The sequence below is a fragment of the Calliopsis andreniformis genome, chromosome 9, assembly GCF_051401765.1.
Source record: "Calliopsis andreniformis isolate RMS-2024a chromosome 9, iyCalAndr_principal, whole genome shotgun sequence".
NCBI classification, from domain to species: domain Eukaryota; kingdom Metazoa; phylum Arthropoda; class Insecta; order Hymenoptera; family Andrenidae; genus Calliopsis; species Calliopsis andreniformis.
In genome coordinates this window covers 5192378-5207170 of record NC_135070.1, presented here as the reverse complement: position 1 = coordinate 5207170, position 14793 = coordinate 5192378, and the positions used below count along the sequence as shown (strand labels likewise).

The window sequence follows — 14793 nt, the reverse complement described above, 5'->3', positions numbered from 1 at the left end:
GGATACTTCAAATTTAAATATCGTGGTACGTAGGATAAACGAGGTTCTACTGTATTAATTATTCAAATTGATCCGTTCCATTTGAAGATTCAACATTTTGAAAAGTTAATAATATAAAAATGTGCATACCAAAAAGGTGAACACATCAAGATTTTAATATTTGAATATTAAACTATTTAAATAGTTAAGTATTTAAATATTTCGATTCCAATATTTCAATGCTTCAAAATTAAAAGGTTCGAGTATTTATTTAAAATTCTAGAAAGTGTATACCTATTTAAATATTTGTTAAATCAGTGTATTTAAAACTTTGAAAAAATGAATACCTAGAATTTTGAGAATTAGAAAATCTACAAATCTCTCGAGAATTAAGTATCTGAAAAATTACTTAATAATAAATATAGGTGAGGAAGAAACGACAATTGTGACCATCGTGTCCTAGTGCATCAGTGGCTTGTGTACAAAACTGAAAGCGACAAGTATCGTACAATTTCGTTCAACGAATCCGACAGGAGCTCGAGTGTCGTCGGGCAACGGGTCAAACGAGAAAGGCAATTCGATCTGGAGAAAAAGATCCGCAACTTAGAAAGCCTCTGCGGCCGCCAGAATCGTGGTTCTCGTTACTCGATACTCGTAACGTTCGCCATTGCACAATAGTTGTATAGATCGTTTATATGTGGTTCGAAAAATAAGGGCAGTTCGTGGCACTGTTGCGAAAAGTGTTTGGACCTCTGGCAACGTATCTTAACCCTTTATCAGCTTGATAAAATTGCAAATTTTGCTAAAGAAATATTTTTTGTTCTTTAAAATGTTTCTATACGTTGTAACAAACGTACAAAAGATGTTTTATTTTTTATTTTATTTTTATCGATGTCTTGTTACGTCCAAGTCTCACTCGAGAAAAACTGTCAGAAGGTTAATATTGTGATCAAAGGTTACTGTAAAGTAGTGGAATTAAGCAAAGATTCTAATTAAAAAGTATATAAACGAAAAGAATTGCGAAGCTGGAAATAAACACTGTCTACCTTGTGGAAGAATTTACAGTCGAGCACCCTAAACTTAATGAAAATTGTACTTTGTTGAACTGGACTCAACGCAATGTAAATTAGAGTCGAGGGAATAAGAACGTAGCTGGTTAATTGAAAATGGCAGGGATGTCCTTCGAATCAAACTGAAATCGGTTCAGTGATCGGGAAAATGGAAGCTCAAGCGGGCACTGTTAATTGGGATTAATTAGGCACAAGAAATGGCTGAAATTTTAATCGCAGAAGCGAAACCTAGTGCTTGAAACAAAAATTGGGGCCAATTATGACGAGAGATCCTTGAAGTTGAACAGAACCCTGCTTACTGAAATTAACGCGATCAGTGCCAAGGGGGAGCATTGGTGGTTCATGATATAGCTTCTAAATGAAACAACTGGCGAACAGACTGTATTCTTCAATTCGAAGGTAAAACAAAAGGAGCGAAGAAACGCAAAACTGCAAAAAATTTAATAAAATTTTTCCCTAAATTCGAGTACAGTGAAATCTCGAAGTTTGAATATAATTCGTTCCAGGATACAGTTCGACTTTCAAGTTGTTCAATTTTCGAGGGAACTTTCTCATTTTGAATAATGTAAATTGAATTAATCTATTCTAGACTCCCAAAATTGAAATGATACGAAACATTTTACGTGCTCATTGTAAAAGATCATATTATTAAGTACCTAATGATACATGCACGAAGAATACCGTATAGTAATTAATTAATTACCAGTCTTCATCTGGAATCCATCAGTGAAGTGTTGTGGTTCATTAATATTGTATTATCATTAATATTTCCACCACTTAAAAAGACGTGTGACTCTTCTTGGCTTTCCAGCTTTGATTCAAGTTCTACATGATCTTCCTCAAACTTTTTGTCCGAGTTCCAAACTGTTCAAACAGTAAAGCTTTCGAACTTCGAGGTTCCATTGTACTATAATTTCGTTTTCTAATTTAATCTTCTAATTAATCTTAAAATTCCTCTTGACACGAAACGTATGAATCTTGACGGTGGACGGTCTCAAATAACCTTCAAACTACATGAATATTCATCTAGCAGCGCTCTTGCGTAAGAAGCTCCGAATTTCGTCGGCGTGATGAAGGAACGAGAGCGTGAAACGGTTAAGGCACCGTCAAGAAGCAGAATTTCGCGGTCACGCGACCCACGAGCTCTCCTCGTGGAACCTTTTTACCGTTCTCCACTTGATCATGACCTCACCGCCGTCGAGGACGCAGCAAAAAATCTTATAATTCAAGTAACAGGCCGCTTTTGACACGGTTCGTTTCGTGTCGCAACCGCGGCGAAGCAATTATCGTGAGCTATTAACGAAAACGACCCACGGCGAAATTCTTGACATACTTCCGACATGAGGCACGCCGCCAACGGGGCGGAGGGATGAAGAGGAGCTTCTTTCATCCGGTGCTCGACGAGCCAGAGGGAGGAAATTTCGTCGCATGCCCGAAAATTGAGTTTAGCAACACGTTTCACCGTGAAAATTCCGTGCTCGTGCCCCTTAATCAGCGTCGGTACAAATTTAATGATATAATAATTAAGGAAATTTCTGACTTTAATTGAATGGGATTTTCTGACAAGAATAGGACTCCTTGCCCGGGGTGACTGAAAATGAGATCATATACCTTGCATTAAACCCTCGTTTTTCGCTCCAAAAAATTCAACTGGAGAGCACGTCTGCGGAAAAGATGAAAATGCTCTACTTCAGTGTTGCTACGAGTCCTAAATCCTTCAGCTGTGACCGAAGTCTGTTTATTGCATTCACGGTTCTCGTTGAATGTGTTTTGTTCATATTTAGTTCTTTTGAAAGCTTGTAAGCCATTATGCATATCTATGACGTAAATATCTGATTAAATCATTAGATTTTTCAGATCCACTTAATAGGGAATTTTACTTGAAATGCAGTACAATCCTCTATGTTCGGATCTCCATTACCCAAAGAGCCTAATATCTGAACATTTTGTTATCTGAATAGATAGCTTTCTAACGATCTTGTCCTTTGTTATAAATATTCAGTATTTACATGCAATATCTACAAGTATATACTGCATACATTTGATTATAATGGGACTGTTGAAGAATTCTGTTCGATTTCCGTACTTTGTCTATTTATTTAAATTGGACAGAACTTTCTGGTAGATCTAATATTTTTATGTAATATAGACGATATGATTCGTAGACAGTGAAATCATGCATGCAATTCTTACACAAACTAAAACAGCTAACAAAAGTTATTTGAAAAAAGAACTTAGATGGGTTCAGGTATATAAAGAATGTAACTTTATAAAATTGTTTAACTACGTTGAAAAAATCTGTATAACAATATAGAATTCTTAAATATAGAAAACATTGTTTATCTTACTCATTGCGACTTGACTAAATGAAATTTAATGTTACTGTACCTGAGAGCTAGACTAATCAAAGTCCATTTTTTTTTTTAAATTAAGTTTCATACAGCATCTTACTGCTTTCTCTATATTTGATTACAATAATAAAAATCTATTTACGTTATATTATAAATGAAGGAGTAGAAACTACTTCAAATACTACGTTAAGAAATGGGCAATCGCATTTATTTTTCTGCTCTCCTGAAAAATGACAAAAAAAATTTGGGTCAGATTGGTTCTCGGGTACAGATTACAAAATTGATTATTTTATCATTTGAAACTTCTCATCTGAACGCTGTGGTTCCCTATTACTTCGAATAAAAGAGTCTCAACTGGATTAATTTTCGCCATTTCAGGAAAGAATTCACCTTTTCAGAATGGTCAATAGCGAAATTGCAGCGGGGCAACAGAACGATCATCAAGCCTTGAACGAGCAAAAATAGACCGTCTTTCGCTTCAACATGGACAATGGTAAATCGGCTTGCGCGCATAATACGCTACATCGCGAACACACGACCGGGTGAATTATAGTTCTCGATTCCCTCTAACCGCAACCGCAACCATTAATGACACACATGATTGATACTCCAGATGCATTGTTGCATGCGTCGTTCCTCGCGTTATTCGTTTTTGCGTGCTGGAAAGGGGGGTAATTTTAGCGCGAGCCGCGGGAGAATCGAAATCAGGGTCGGCCCGCAGAAGGTATGAAAAATGTCCGCTGCTGCGTCACCGCGCCTTGGAGATTTCAACGGAAAATAAGGTATTGCGATTCGGTGTCTTTTTTCCCCTCTCGGCGTATCTCGGCTGTGGGAAGGCTTACGAGGAATTCGCTTCTGAAAGGGCGCGTGCAGTAGCGCCGCGACTAGTAAATTGCAATGACTCGCAACGTTTCCGCAGAATCGCTTTACCGACCAACACGCGTCTGCGCTATGCTACTAGTTTTCTACCTTCATATGAGAATTATCTTTTCGTACAGAAAGAGTATCGCGATTTTGGAAAAAATTCGTATGATTAGCATTGAACAGAAATTAAAATTGAATAGAAATAAATAAAGTCTATGTAAACTGTACATCGTAAGATAAAAGATAATAAATTATTTAAATTGACTTTCTATTTCGTGATTTTGAATTAAACCTAGAAGATCCAAAAAAGAAGGTGTTAAAGGTAGACTTTTTTTAATCAAATAATTTGTGTTTTCATTTGAAAATTTTTGCATGCTAAAAAGTAATTGTACACGATGGTTCTAACTAAAGATTTCACAAATTTTACTGTGCCAATCCCACCCTTTTAATTTTGCCAAAATTATTTCTAATACTCCATTAAAAATATTTATTCTAAATAATTAAATTCATATATTATTGTCAACGAAAAATACGAAGTAATTTGTGTTTTATTATTCGTGTATGTACAGAATTTATTTTTTAGAAATACAATTACTTTTATTTGCATGTACAAACTTTTAAGAAAAATTAAAAAATATTTCACAGTATCCTAAATAATTGAAACACTTCCAAGGGCAGTGATATCCATTTTAAGGAAAGTGTTCTAAGTAAATGTACACGAATTACAGTATAGGTCTGATCTTAATGTTCCAAAACTTTAGGCTCTTAAGATTCTAAGATTCTACGCACCCAATGATAATCATTCAGTATACGTTTTATAGCTTACAGCTTTTTCTCTTGACAGGTAGTATTACAAAAGTGCTCGAATATAGTTACACTTTCCATGCGAAGTTATAGTTACGCAAAATATTCCTACCGCTTGATATTTTTTTATAGCGTGAGTGATTTCTGATTTTCAAATCCTCAAATAAGAATTTTAATATTTAAACGTTCGAATATTCTAATATTTAAATATTCACAACTTCTCAACTTCTCACTCTTTTCATTTTCAACGTTGTAATTTCTAGAAAAAAAAAACATCTTCCCGCAAACAATTTCACGCACTAATCTAATTAAATGACACCTCAACCAGACACCCAAAAAACCCAAAACAGTCACATATTTTACATTTCTCTCAATTACCCATTTTTTCGACTACAAATAAAAAATCAACCAGCCTACAGTACCTCTCTTAACCTCCCTCAAACCTCACTAAAGCCCTCAAGAACATCCAACCCAAATACCTCTCCTCCCAAACGAAACCCACGATCCTCCATCCTCTCTTCCCAAACTCCCGATTCAAATTTCCCCCGTCGGCGCGGCAGGAAAGATGGCGTCGCCGAGGATCGCACCCGCAGTCGGTATATCCGAAGACGAGCCTAGGGGACTCTACCACGCCCAATCGGAGTCGTCCGCGCGTCTACGCCTGTCTCTGTCCCACGGTCTGCGTCGACGTCGTCGTCCTCGCTCCTCCGAAGATGTCCCCTCCCGCCCCACCGCCTAACCTCTGTTCATCTGTGGCGGTGCATCGCGGCTCGACACGGAGCATGCCAGTCAGTCGGTTTTTATCCAACGAACGGGACGGTGCGCGGCGGTCTGGCGCGAGTGGCAGCGGGTTCATACGATCGGACAGTACGAACCGTCCCTGCGGCTGCGTTCCGTGAAACGGCAGCGAAAACGTCCACGGGCGGTCGCGGTTTCCGTCGACCAGGACGAGGCGTGCCGCGCGCGTGTGTGTCGGAGGAGCCAGACAGACGACCCCAGAGGCGGTGCGTGTGTGCACGAGCGTATCCTCGTGGTCGCGGAAGGATCGAAGCTACCAGCGGAGGTGCAGCGGTCGGCCATTGCGCTTTCTTCGTGTCGCCGTTACGGCCGCGCGGCGCTCTGCCATCGGTGCGTGTTACATTATATACCGGATGTACCGACACCGTGCGCTTCCCTCTGCCCCCCTCTGACCCCCCCACCATCGACTCGCCACCCCGAATGGCCGGTGCACGGCGACGTACGATCGTTTACGCCCGTCTCGTGTTTCACGAAAACGACGATCGCCGTGACTCGTGCTCGGTGACGTGCAGCGAGCACGCAACCACGCGGCTCCGTCGGTAACGGCGTCCTTTCTTCCTCTCGTTTCTCCTCTTCCTTTCATCCGTCGCTTTCTCCGCTGCCGTCCTCTCGATCCTCCCGAAACGGACGGCCCAGCCGCGTGCCTCACGCCCACGCACGCAACTGGACACGCTACGTCGCCGCGGCGAGGCGACCACGGACGCGCGTGTCGCCTCGCGTGACAGTTTTCACCCGGTGTCCTGCACGCCATCCGAGTAGTCACGTTTCGAGAATATTTAGGCGGGCTCCGAAGAGAGACTCCCGCGAGCCTGGCTCGAGATTGAGGGCTGTTTTCAAGTTCAGGGCCGGGTGCAGGTGCCTCTTCCTCTAACGAGGCTTCCTCCTATCCACCCGCCGCCCCTGTTTACGTTATCGGCGATGTCATTAGCGCCGCGCTCGAGTGGCTTCGTTTCCCTCTTGCTCCTTGCTCGTGGCAAGGGGTAACGCCGACGGTGGATGAATTAAGGATACCGTGTTCGGTCTGAATCGGGGCAAGTGTCTCGCAGTCTGCGCTGGATAATAGGCGCTTTCTTTGGTCGCGTGCGATCTCGCGATTTGTTGCACGCGCACAAGGGGCGCTCGGTGCGCGCGGATGCACGCGTGTCTCTTGGTTCGCGGGCAAAAGCTTCTCCGGCTAGCTCGTTCCCTTTCAATGAACTCGCCCGTGCTGCCATCGACGTTCATTGTCTCTCATTCAATCGGGCCCCCTCGGCTCGCGAGCTTTCCGCGTTCTCTCGTTATCGTTGCCGTCTCGTTGCGTGCTTTTTCGCCGCGGGTTCCTCGAGTGCATGTACCGTTAGCGTTGAAATTCGCCTTTGTTCCTGGGGCAAAGAACGGACCCTACGGTCGGCGAGCAAGCTTCCCCCGACGGCCAGGTATGCCGCGGACGTTTCGGCTTTCGTTGGGCACACGCTGCTGACGAGGGGAGGTCACTGTTGAAATGGGGCGAGGAAGCATGGAAGGCGACGGATATAATGAATCTTGGAGTATTGCTTGTTAATGGATTCATTGCTGTACATTCTGATGGTCGTGTGGGAGTTTATGGTTAAGGTTGCTATATGCGCTCTGGGTTATAGTTTGAGTTGGGTAAAATGTTGCTTCGAATAGTGTATAGTCAATAGTTTGTCTTATTTTAGATTGTACGTATACTTTTGAAAAGAAAATATTTCATTTGTGAGAAAAAGTTTCGAAAATAATATCTGAAATATCATTTTATTTGATGGATATTGAAAATACTGATACTTATAATTCTAACTATTATTTATTTTATTTTTTCTTTATTCGTTACGATCAAATATTATCAATACTACTTTTCAGTCAAGGAGTTTAATAAAAGATAGACGTAATTATGTTCGAAACAAATACATTATTGGAAGCTTTCCTTTGCTTTGCTTAAACAATAAATTAATTTGGTTTGCAAATGTTATGAGTTCTTCTAGTCTAATATTAACTCTTTCCTCAATCTATTTTTACTGCCAACAAATATTTGAAATACTATTTGTAATACCAAGTTCAAGTATTTTATTTTATGCCTCAAATTATATTCAAATAAAAGTTTTTTATTTGACGAAATTTTACTTCTTATTTAACATACTACTTTATTAAAACAGTAGAATTACTATTACTTAAGATAGTATTTGAAATATTTTTTCTATAATTTATACCTAGCCCTGGTTATAGAGAAGCATGATATTACTACCACTTTCAGTTTCTTTAGACTGAACGAGTTTTAATTTTTAACTTTTTGATCAATTGATCAGTATTTATATTCAATTTTCTAATAATCTAATATCATGTATACTCCAATTTTCAAATATTGAGATATTTAAATAGTAAAAATTTTTAGTGACCTAAAATTCAAATTTGTTGATAGTTAAACTGTCAGATATTCTATTTATTCAAATATTTCAATATCTATCTATTCAAATTTTCAGATAGTCAAATTTTCAAATATTCGAACTTTTATAACTTTCAAATATGATATCTATTGAGATATCCAAATTCTGATATAGATTTTCAAATATTCCAATATCTAAATTAAATGTTTCAAATTTTCAAATGTTAGACTGCTAAATTTTCAAATAGATACTCAAATATTCAAATTTTCACTGTTTTTATTCCCTTCAATTTCCAAATTCTAATTGTTATAGCAGAATCACCTACTATCTCGTCACAAATAATTTTGCATGCGATTCTGAGAGACAGAGATAACTATATTCGAATACCTTAGTACTTCATTAATTATGCTGGAATTTAAGATCCTCGAGGAGATTTCCTTAAATTAGTGTACCTTTAGATGAAATATTGCAGAGTGGCGAAATCTGAAAGTGATGACACTAATACCTGATTTTAGACCTACAATGATTAATGGTTTAAAATATTCAAGTTCAACGTCTCAACCAAATATTAAATACTAACTCTCGTATTATAAACTCAGCTTTTCGACGATTTTACAGACAGGAACACATTTCCGTGTACAGCTCAAATGCTGATAGTCCATTTCAGTCTTATCAAAAATGTGAGTGACAATGCATGCAAGCAGAACTCGATAAATAATTTCAAACTCCAACGAATATAGCAAGTTTATAACTTGTGACTATCGTGTTAAACAAACTATCACAACAATGTCCAAGTTTAAAATTCTAAAGTTCCTTGTTACATCTGTTTGTCTCGTGTACCAGTTTCAGTCCCCGTGATTCGTTTCATATCACAAGATCGCTGTTCCAAAAATCTCCGCCATTCGGTTCCATCGATTGTTACAACCGTATGTATCCTGAATCGTAAAAAATGACCATTTCGTAGAATATGACGTTCGTTCCCAATAATCGGCCAATTGTTTTCCGCTTCGAGTATCGAATAGCCAATTAACTCGCGAAAGAAGATCCTGCACGGCAGGAGATTCGATTTGCATTTGAAAGGCTTTTCGTTCCCATGTCACTGGAAACCGTACCGCGTATTTAGTTGCGCACGTGTCGTTTATCGTTGCTTTTTGTTGCGCCGTTGATCGTTCCTTCCTGTCCGTCCGACAGTTATTCCTGCTGATACGGAAGAATTAATTTCTGTCTCTCTTCCTCCCCCTTCCTCCCCCTCTTCCTCGTCCATATTGTTCTTTTCTAATACTTTCTCGCGGTTACGCTTCCCCGTTTCCCGCTGCCTTCTTCTTCGACCTCATCTTCCTACCCTCCCCTTCCGCCTTCCTTCCCCACATCCTCTCCCCCTAGTCCGGTCGTAACCACCTCTCTTTTTCAATCTCCTTTCTGCTCGACGTAGTTGGCGATACCGTTCGTTATGAACGAGGAACGCATTACCGGCTGGCAGGTTGCGGATGCTTTTAACGGATATCAAACGTTGCTGCATACGTGCAACGGGATATCGCTCTCGATTGATCGATCATTGGCAGTTTCTATTTCCGAGCATAATCCGCTGGGAACCGGTCGACAGAAAACAAATATCTCATGGCTTCGTTTCCCGTTCCAGCCGTACCTCTGACAGTTTGCACTCGATGGTGGTTGCTTCGCTAGCTGAACGTTATGATCGCTACGACTGTACTCGCTTGGTCTGGCGAAAGGGAGAGCAAGGGTTAAACGCTGCTGGTACAGTGCAGAGCTGTGCAGTCAACACTCCTACAACGCGATTAATTCGTACCGTTTTATAAGAAACTCAGATTTAATGTAAATCAGAATAATTCGTAGCGCGTTATAGGGAAAAGAGGAAAATTCCCCATTAATTTCAACCGTAAAAGTGTACTTATTTCAGAAGCATCGCATTTTAACACTTAGCCAACCGAATGGGGAGATCTCCATTATCTGTGGCGCGCGTAGTTGGCCAAGTATTAAAGCTATTGTTGCTCCGCGTTATAAGAAACTCAGAATTAGTGTAAATCAGAATACAGTAGTTCCGCGTTAGTTGGCCATGGTTCAGGACCAGATCTGGCCAGCTACAGTGGTGCTGGCGTATCGGTCTGGAATTCTCCTGGGTTTACGGTTCGTTTCTATCCCCACCAATTTTTGGAACTGGCACCCCCGAGTGACACACGACAAACCAAGTAGCCCATAATGAGCTTCAATGACCACGCAACCCCCTGTTGGGTGTCCGTGTCTCACTTCCTCTCAGGATTTCTCACTCCACTTTCACACCCGCCCTGATGAAAGCAAGCCCAAGAAAAAAATATTCGAATGTTCCTAAAACTAGGATCACCCTTGATAATGGTCCAGATATGGACCTATGGACCGTTAATCTGGCATCATTGTATTTCGGGAGGTTCACTTCTAGGAATTCCCGAGCGTTTTCTTTCTCCGAGTCGTTCGTCTCAGAATGGATAAATAGGTAGAGTAAGAAAGAATGAGTGCGAGTGAGATATCGTTAGGACATAATGAGTAAAGGGTCTCGTTCAAGGAAGTCACGCTTATTTACTTTAAATTCATCATGCTGAAGACACTTGAAGTCATTTGCAAGAAGCGGTAGGGATAGCGATGGCCAACTATAAATTTTGGTCAACTAACCGGGAGCCACTGTAATTCGTACCGCGTTATATGGAAAAGAGGGGAATTTTTTATTAATTTCAACCGTAAAAGTGTATATATTATGCCCAGTCCGCACTGAAGGGAACTTTTCACGAACACTTCGCGAGCAGCTCGCAAGTAGTTTACGAACGAAAACAGTTACGAACAATTGTAGGCTGTGAGCTTAGGAATAGACCCTTCTACTGGGTCCACATTGCTGTTGGTGAACAGCTCGCGAATTGTGTTCGTCAGTAGTGTAGACATTTTTGTGAACAGCGAACAGTAAACAGCAGATTCCTCAGCGAACAGTGAAAACTGTTCAGATCTGTTCAGATGAGAATAGACTAGAGTTCGTGAACTGTTCGCGAACAGTATGGAAATTAAATTTCCTAGAAACCATCTGTTCGTGTATGTGTTTGTACACTGTTTTTGTATTCTTCCAGTCTTTGTATCTGAAACTTATCCTCCGAAAGTGTCTCACGTTTTTCTTATTTTTTAAGTGGTTTGAATCAGCGATTTATGCAACACCAAATAACGTGTAACTAAAAAACTGAACATTTCTAGACAAATGTTCATTGTCTAGGTATATATGTAGAACCTATCCTCCAAAAGTGTCCCATATATAATATTTGGAAACACATTGTATAATGACTTAGGTGAGGCCCACTAAAGTGATGCGTTATGCAATACTCTTGCAGGTGCAAGCTGTCAAATGTGATCTCTATTTGATTCAGGGCTGTATCTCATGCCGCCATATTTACATTCTTATCCTCTACAAGGCTCATAAGCACTCGTTTGGACAATGTTACTCTAGGATTCCAAAGAACTAGTATCGTACCTGAGCCATTCCCATTCGCCTGACCAGTCTATCAAAACGCTCATTATCAGAGGTGTAAAGAACTTGAACTCTTGCTGTTTCTACGAGGACACTATATTTTCGAGAGGTACTATGTTGTCGTGCGAAATGCATCGTTTCGAGGGAACATGAAGTTTTGACGAAAGTTTAAAAAATTCAGAAAGTGGAGCTAATCATTTTGATCTGTGAATAGTTCACATACTGTTCCACTATTCACGAAAGGGTTAAGAGAAGATAAGCAACCCATATCTCAACACTACATTGTCAATCCTACTTTACACTTCTTCAGACCCACTTTTGGGGAAACTATTTAACCGTTTGAGTGCCATGCAGCGTGACTACGCTGTTCAGATTTGATGTCGTAAAGTGCCAGTGCATTAGCCTGCGATGTGCTATAGCGCTTTTCAATATACGGTATTGCCCAGAAGAAACTTTAAAATCTAAAGAGAAATCATAACATCACGTAAAGTTACAAAATTACTTCAAAATAAATTAATAATATTAATTGATAATATTTAATGATAAAATAAAAATTACTTTTCCATGTATAAGACAATATTAATGTTAAACTTTTTTCTGAAATGAGCAGAATAGCGCCATTTGGCATTTTTCGAGCAAATTTTTGCAACAATCACTGGCACTCAAACAGTTAAGACAGAACAGACAAATTTTTACTTCAATGTAGACATATTCATCTACAATTGCTTAAAAAGCTTTGAAGCTATAAAAGGAATGATAACTAAAAACATATTCCTTGAAACTTTGATCTGAAAAATATTTTTTTGTAATATTATTTATACAACAGTTGCTATTGTGTCCACTGTTTCTAATTTATTTGTGATTTCTTATTGATTACTTACATAAGAATTGCCTAAGCTTATAAAATTAGACCTATCAGTTTAAAAGAAAATGATATCTAATAATAATAAAATATAGATCCGAAAAAAAGTAATTGAACTGTCAACTCATGTAGTATATAAGAAAAAAGCATGGCACCTAAAATAATACATATGTAATCAGCTTTGGAAGAAACAAAAATCATTTTACGTAGAAAAGAATCGGTTTTGGATCTAAAAATTGAATTTTTCTGTCCATTTACTTTCTGTCTCCCCTTTTCAAGATTAAGATCAAGTTTATTATTTATGAAACCGTGTGACTCGGTTCTCCACTCCTGAAAATACCAGTGGTTTGCCTTCTTCCTCCTTAGAACAACTGGATGCCAGTTTGTTCAGTGATTAATCCGAACCAGTCGTTTTCTTAACGTTGTACAACTTTTTCATGATTTTTTACATGAGGAAAAACTCGCATCAACGATATGACTTGTTGATAAGGAGATTCACTGACTTACTGTCAGCGGCTTGGAGAGAAGATACAAATCCAGGATCTGTTTATTAATTGTTTGTTAATAATGTTGAAATAGGAAAGATGAAATTTTATTGGTTTTTACTAGTAATTGCTGTTTTGATTCTTATATTTACCTGGTATGATAAAGTAACAATAATTATGTTAATCAATTTTCAACATTTAACATAAAAAATATCTATTAATATCTTACAGAGATTAATAAACTGAAATATTGTGAACTTTTTGTATAAATAACTATATCAGAGGGTTGAACTGACAATATCTTGATTAATTTTATTAATACAATATTGTCTCCGTCCAAGCTTACAAATTGTAATTAGTTAAGTTCTAAAACGTAAGGAACTTATTTCTGATACCAGCGTGCAGCCTACCAACTCGAACTAGTCTTCCTAAAACTGATGATCAGGTAAAATGAAAGAACAGTTTCCACTCAGCATGAGTGTATCATCAAGCTTAATAAATATACATATTACTCAGTGGAAAAACCAACTGATTTAAATTCTACTTTGTAAAGGAATTCCTGCATTCATATCTTCTTTCGCAGTCTCAAGGTAGATAAGACTTCCCATATAGATAAAGTAACTCCCCAAACGATTTGCTTTCCTTTGTATAGGTGTGCGGTTTCTATAGATTTCGTCCTGTCCGCTAAGAGGACAGCGAAAGAGTTTTATCGTTTGACGTATAGAGGAAACAGGAAAAACAAAGGCTATCGTTATTTCCTTCGTTGTGATGTTCAATTTTTTTTCCCCCCTTTCATTATCATCGCTGTTCGCCGCTTCCTAATCCGGTTTCGCGGAGCAGGAATCGCGTCGTCGAGAAAACGCGTTTAAAAAACCTTTAACGATCCTCGTCGTATTTCTCCCGCTCCCCTCCTTCCGGGGCCCCCTCTTTTTTCGTCCGTTACTTAATTTAGAGCCCGTGTCGGGTTACCCCATTCGTTAGCCGTCGCAGTTTAATAGGATTTACCGGTGTAATGCAGCTACCCGTAAGATCCACTTCGATGAGAATCCATCTAGTTTGAATCTAATTCCGCGGCAGTCCATTCGGCGACTGTGCTGTCGTGCTTGCCTCAGGTCAGGGGCCTGAGGGATGTGTGCCGTACGGATCGGTGGAAATTGTTAATGCAGCCGGAAGTAGGTTCCTTCTGTGAGAGATAACTCGAAGGCTTTGTACGTTCATTTCAAATTTTGCACCTTTGCTTAGTACTTTTGAACCAGTCATCGAATTTAAAGGAATTAGGTTACGAAAATGTAACAGATTTCAGGGCTGTGGAGTTGGAATTAAAGTTCGGGAGGAATTTCTGATCGCTTGAGTTGGAGTCGAAGCAAAATATACTCTGACTTAATGTTAGTAAATTTTATAAAAATCAGAAATGTGTTCGAAATAAATGAATAATTAGTTACGTCTGTACAGCTAGGTGCTGCAATTTAATTTTTTAAAGATGAATAATTTTAAAGATGAGTTATGTAGTTGCTTTAGCTTTTTGTACTGCATATAATATATACAGTATACAAATGTGTTAATATTAAATATCAATAATTCAATTATAATATACATACATATACTTATTATGTTAAGTATCTGTTATAATAAATACAAGAATCGGAGTCGGGGTCAGAGTCGAGAATTTTGACTAGACTCCGCAGCCCTGGTAGATACTCTTT

General features: G+C 39.1%; 1 protein-coding gene across 2 annotated transcripts in view; it reads left to right on the top strand.

Annotated features, from left to right (window-relative positions):
• Positions 1 to 5888: 5888 nt before the first annotated feature.
• The window catches only part of Gprk2 (G protein-coupled receptor kinase 2), a 36094-nt gene continuing 27189 nt past the window's right edge, over positions 5889 to 14793 (top strand). For both annotated transcript variants that reach the window (XM_076384613.1, XM_076384612.1), the window contains exon 1: positions 5889 to 6196. The gene's annotated coding sequence lies outside the window, so the exon portion shown is untranslated. The remainder of the gene's footprint in view (positions 6197 to 14793) is intronic.